Raw genomic sequence first — 6910 nt, 5'->3', positions numbered from 1 at the left:
TTGAGAATTTCAGGTTTTTCCAGGTTGAATAAAATTCCCTGATAATTCCAAGTTTTTCCAGGTAGTAAACACCATTTTTGCTGTTTCTCCTTCCTTTGCATTGTGTTATTTATAGAACAATACCTAGATTACCATTCGGAAAAAAACTATGGAGTAATTTTTAGTACCTAAAAGAGAACCCGATGTAATTTCTGAAGATTTTTTAAGAACTTCAAGAATGAATTGAATAATCCCTTAGTAGATCTGTTGAAAAATATAATTTGTTTTAAAAATCCCCAGAAGAATCGCTGATGCTGTTGAAAGTGAAAATTTCTGGAAATGCTGAAATGGATCTCTGGTGAATTTTACGGAAGAATCTCACACAGAAAAAAAATCTCAAATTTACATGACACGTAAACTTTTATGAATCTTGCAATCTTGTTTGAAACTGAAACATTTCAGGATCTTACACCCAAAATTCGCCTATATTGCATGCTTTCTTGCATCTAGAAAGTGAAATTGCAAACAAGAAAAATAAACTGAAAAAAAAAACATTTTTTTAGAAGGAATTTAAACAAAAACTTTAGGAAGAATCTCAAAGGCAAAGTCAAAAAAAAAGTGTTGATACACTTTCTATAGAATTTGTGGAAATTATCCCTGCTTGGAGACCATTTTGGCGAGACTCCTAGAGTTTCATATACTAATTCGTGGAGAAATTCTCAGTAATTCAAGAAAATCCTGAACATATTATTAATGAACAACTGGATGATAGTTTAAACAATTGGAATTCATGTATAATAAAGACGTAAGGGACCATCATGGAGAAATGTTAAACTGTTAAAAAAAATTCCAAAAACATTCTCTGGCGGAATTCTTCAAGAGTTTTTTATAAGCAATTTGATAAAGATTCTTTGGGAAATTATGAGATAAGATCAGGAAGCCTAACACAAAGCTACTAAACTTGAGATTTTCCGTGGGAATCCCAGGAATAACTGAGTGAAAACGGGTGAAGAAGTTCACGGGAAAAGTATGGAAATAGTTCATGAAAGAATTCTCAGATGAATCTCTTCAAAGCAGATGTTTGAACACCAAAAATGCTTGTGGAGGGTGTAGGGAACGTAAGGGTTTAGACGGTAAACTAGGAGTAATTAGAAAAAGAGAGGAGAGGAAGTGGAGTTCCACGCAAGAGAGATCGTGTGATCTTAGTAGCCATAGATTTAAAAAATATGAATTCAGTTTGTTGGTTTGTTTTACCGGAATAGACGTGTGTGATTAATAAAAAATTGTGGAAGTGAAAAAAACGTGTCCCAGGTTCATTAAAAAATGGAAAATCACTACAATGGCGCAAAGGCTCCCAGGGGGCAAAGAAAAGAGTAAGTGAAATTATTATTTATTAAAGTGCTCATTTAGTCGTTCTTGCTTTCATTCTACTTTTTTGGTGACGCGAATGTGATAATTTTTCTCGAAGCTTCAACTCAAGCTCAGTTGGCCCTCTGAATGAAAATTGAGCTGGAGTAATTCCCGATTTTTAAACTTGTGCTTAGTAGCGCCGCCTAAATACTAAAATATTAACATTTTCTTGGAAAAGAACAATTATCTTGGAGATTAGTAGGTATAATTTTAGGGCAGCGTCCGTGATAAATTTTCACCGATTCGAAAACAGGTTTGAAAATTTTTCACTTGACCGTCGTCGCCATCACAATCCGAGTAGCGGTTGCCAAGCAACCGTTAATTTTACAGCTCTATATGAATACAGTAAACTCCGGCTTCAGGGTGGCAGAAAGAGAATCTCTCTCTCACACTCAACAATGATGACTGATCATCAAAAGTAAATACATAAACTATGTTTTCACGGTTTTCACACATACACAAACGACGATTGAACATCGAAGCCCTGTTTTACTTACTTCCTGCGGAATCCAACCGTGTTTTGTAGAACGAAGCCTATACTATCCTTTTTCGAAGTCCTTTTTAATCATCCAAGAATTTTGCACACATGATTTTTGCCACTAAATACGAATTACGCTTCGATTTGTTGTGTTTTGATCACATTGAATGGCATCGATTGTATTAACGAGTAAACAGAGGACTGATGGTTGGCGAATCAGTGTTGTCAAAATAATAAATGTTCAACAACACCTGGCGTGCTTTATTTTTACCTCCTCTTTACAAAATTTTGTCAAACCAATCCACACTCTTGGCAACACTGAGAGAAAGCACAAAAATAAAAAAATAAACTCGTGAGCGAAATAAGGAAGGCTCTCTCAGCCTTCTCTTTTCAACAACAAGAATAAATGGGAAACGGTTTCCGTAACTGGAAACTATCCATGGTAGCGGAAAAGAGAAGGGTGATTTAACATCTTATAGCGATACGATTGTATCATCATCATCGTCATTATTGTTTACGTTGACATCAGTATGCGGCCCTGCTGGTCATGCATGTTTGTATTTTTAGTTTCCATTGATGACGAATTCACGTGCACTGAAGGTAAGAAAAGAATGCGAATCCGTTATGAATGAACCGTGAAAGGGACAGATTTTCTAATTTGTAGCTTAACACTTGAAAGCGACCGAAATGACAATCGTAAAAAATTTATCGACGTTTGTAAAATTTCAAATGTATAATTGAATTATCCTTCACGTGATTAACATCATAATGTGTTTCCATATTACTATTACTTTTATTGAAATTATTTCTGCCATACAATGTCTATATATAAAAAAGAAAAATGGAAGTTAAATTGTCAAGTTAAATAAAAATTATGTCAATGTGTAGTTTGAGATGATAATGCCTGTATAAATGTAAGAATTATTATGAAGCCTTTAAGTTATCTGTGTGGAAACGTAATACAAATAATAATAATAATATGACACTGGGCAACACTGGGAGGAAGAACACTTTTGTTCACTACAAGCGGCCTATACGATTGTATCATCATCATCATCGTCATCATTATAACCCGAGCAGAAGAAAATAACTTCTGAATACCAAACTAAGGTATTCCATATTAGATAATTTCCAATACTTACACCCTGAATGAGGTATGAATGAGCCCTGCATAAGAGGTAAAATCCCTCAAATAATATCTGAAGCATATTCTACGAACACCAAACTGATAATTAGATCAGGTATTGTAATACCTCAATGATGCTTGATGGATTTTCATAAAAAAGTGTAATTTTTCAATAGTAGTTCAATACCTCCAGCAGACCTCAATAGTTGTTCAATACTTCAATGAAGTATTTATAATTGTTTTAAAGTTTTTTTTTTCAATATCATTATAATACCAAATTAAGGTATTGACAACTGAACAATAACTAATTTTGGTATGATACCAAAATATGGTATGCATAAGTTGTTGGGGAGTTATTTGTTCCTCCTCGGGAAGTGTTGACATCAGTATCCGACCATGCCGGCCAGGCAAGGTATGATAGTTTCTTATGGGATTTTTAGCAGTTTTAGCGAATGGATGATAACCGCGATGGTATTGACAAAGAATGAAATGCATTACAGGATATTTAATATAAGAATGAAGAGCTAGGGTTTCTGTCGACGCTAATTGATCAGTTTAGGGTTTTCATGCCAACATGCATGATTATATTTTTAACTTTCATTGATAACGACGTCCAGGCAGTAAAAGTAAAAAAAAATGTATACCGTTAAACCGTTAGAAAGAGACCCTGAAAAAGACAGATTTTTTAATTTCTCGCTCAACATTTGAAAGCAATCAAATCGTCAATCGTAAAAAAAAAAAAACAAAATCTTCCAAAGTTTATAAAATTTGCTGAGTTTTCTGTTGGGAATCATAACAAAAATATTAATGATATGAAAAACTGCAAATCCCCTGAGAGGGTAAGCAAAAAAAATAAATAAAATAAGTCCCCTGAGAGGGTAATCTGAAATGATCTCCGAGTCCCCTGAGAGGGTAAACAAAAAAAAAGTAATATGAGTCCTCTGTGAGGGTTTAGCAACAAAGAAATGTGAATCCCCTGAAAGAGTAATTTAAAAAAAACCTATGAGTCCCCTGCGAGGGTGTAAAAAAACTATTAAAATAAAAATTTCGAGTCCCCTGAGAGGGTAAGCTAAAATACTTAAGTCCCCTGTAAAAAAATGCAATTCCCCTGAGAGGGTAAGCCAAAAAAAAAAAAAAGTTCCTACAAGTATGATTTCAAAATTGGCCCCTGAGAGGGTATTCTAAATAATGTTTTTGAGTTTTCTGTGAGCAAACGTAAAAATATCAATGAAATGAAAATTTGCAAGTCCCCTGAGAGGGTATTCTAAATAATGTTTTTGAGTTTTCTGTGAGCAAACGTAAAAATATCAATGAAATGAAAAATTGGAAGTCCCCTGAGAGGGTAATAAAAAAAATTAAGTCCCCTGAGAGGGTAATCTGATATCTGAGTCCCCTGAGAGGGTGAGCATAAAGTACTATGAGTCCCCCGTGAGGGTTTAGCAACAAAAGAAATGTGTGAGCTAATTTACAAAAAAGCAAGTTCATTACAAGGGTAATTTTGAACATTAGAGTGATTCCCTCGAGAAAAAAAAGCGTTCTGTGACTTTTGTTGAATTCTTTAATGCGGTAAAAAAAAAACAAAATATGTAGAAATATAATATATTGCAAATATGTTTAAAAATTGTCTATTATAATAAATGAACTATATCAGGTTATGAAAACTTTCATGAGAGTTGAGCGAGAATGACAATATTTTAAATTATTCTTTATAATTATCAAAAATCTCAATCGATTTTTGTGTACCCATTGTTTTTTACTTGAGAAAAACGAACGGACCTACTAAGCAAGATTACGCTAGAGCATTGAAGGCAGAAAAGCAGCGTAATGCTTATTTGATAGCTAAACTCAAGAACATTCGTAACAAGAATCAAACGACCTCTGAATGGTTCGAAGAACCTAGTGGCTCAGGAGATAGTTATTCTGCTGATTTCATACGCCGAAGTTCCACCATGCGAGAAAGTTTCCACCCAAATGGCAACGATGTTTCGATTTTCACCTCAATGTCGTTTGCATCGTTAAACATAAGTGAATGTAAACCAATAGATGGTGAAGACGATATCGACAAAAAAAGCTTTGAACATTGGAAAGACCTTCTCAAAGCTTCGATGCAGTTCGCAGGAGTGATGGACGAGTATTCTAAGATGAGTATCTTTAAGATAAAAGCAGGATCGAAATTGATGGAGACGCTTGATGGTACTACCTCCCGTGATGACGATCCGGATGTATCAATCTTCCCGTATTCGAATGTAATGTGCCGCTTGAAAAGATATTTTAACTCCCGTGATTACGTTCTACTACAGCGTCAGAAACTTAAGTCAATGTCTCAGAAGGAAGACGAGTCGGATCTAAAATATGTGAGAAGAGTTGCAGCGGTTGCCAAGCTTTGTGACTACAGCGAAGATCAAATGATGGAGAATATTGCTGATGTGGTCCAGTCACACGCATTAAATCAGAAAGTGCGCGAAGCTGGCCGGAAAATCATGAGAAAAGGTGGCAAACTCACCGAACTCTTAGATAAGATCCGCGGGTACGAAATCGAACATCTAAACGAACAAACTTTCCTGAAAAATCATCAAAATACCAATTCAACATATAAGCAAGTAGCAGCCGTTGAATATGAGCAACGAATGCATAGTGGAAGTTTTCGCCCTCAGCATTCTTTTGTTTCCAAAGCTGTGAGCAAGCCTTACACGGTGGCGTATAATCAACCCAGATCGTTCGAGAATTTTCGTGGTAGAGGAACTATGCGAAGAGGAATGAATAGAAGCGTCGTAGCTGGTCAAAGGCCTTGCTGGAGATGTACCGGGACTTTCCATCGCCCATATGAGTGTCATGCGATCAACAAGGTGTGCCGCAACTGTCAGCGCGTAGGACATATCGAACGAGCTTGTAACCAAATGTTACAAGCAGCATCAAGGAAACGTCACATCGTAAACGATAAAGAAATATCTCCGACCCCGAAAATGCGAAAAATTGCAGCAATTACCGAAACGGATCATGAAATCACCGAAGATGACAAAGATTCTATAAGTGTTCACTAAAGAATAATTTCAAATGTTGTATTACTGCAATAAATTTATATTGAATTCGAATAAACACAATTATCGGTGTAGTTTACATTACTTGTGTTATAATTACTCAAAATCGTATAGAAATAAATAATTTTGATTTTCAGAAAATACCAATTACCGATGTGTGTATTGATCAACCGATAAACCATTCGACCAGTGGCTCTACTGAAACAATTTCGCTTGTTAATTCAAAGGAACGAGTTGAACTCCAGGTTCGCTCAACAGTACGACCTTTGAGTTCTTACACGCACTCCGGAAACATTGTTGGATTTATCGCAGGCCTTTCAGTTGAATTTCTAATAGATTCTGGAGCAGAAGTGAATACAGTTAGCGATCTTGTGTTCGAAGAATTGATGAATAGTGATCGAACCGTTTATGAATTGAAGAGAGGAACAGACATATCCTTGAAGGCATATGCGTCTCCTGGAGAAATTTCAGTAGTTGCATCATTCATTGCCGAACTTTTTGTCTCAAATGATCGTCCACGATATTTGGAAAAATTTTACGTCATCTCAAATGCACGTCCTCTGATAGGAAGAAACACAGCCTTAAGATACAGCGTACTCCAGCTAGGCTTTGACGTCCCAATCCAACATTCGGTTGAAAACATGCAAAAAACATATCCTTGTGAAATTTTTGCCTTAACTGATAACGGTGAATTCCCCAAGTTCAACATTCCTCCTGTATCGCTGGCGTATGATAAATCAATGCCTCCAACTCGAAATGTGTTCACTAATATTCCGCCAGCCTTTAAAGAAGAAACAGAGCGTAGACTGACCGGTTTGCTTTCATCGGGGATCATTGAACGTGTTGTTGGCAGACTGTGGTGTTGGCAGACTGTCCTGG

The sequence above is a fragment of the Aedes aegypti genome, chromosome 3 (assembly GCF_002204515.2).
Source record: "Aedes aegypti strain LVP_AGWG chromosome 3, AaegL5.0 Primary Assembly, whole genome shotgun sequence".
NCBI classification, from domain to species: Eukaryota; Metazoa; Arthropoda; class Insecta; order Diptera; family Culicidae; genus Aedes; species Aedes aegypti.
The sequence above is the reverse complement of the archived record's forward strand: the minus strand, read 5'-3'. Positions refer to the sequence as shown.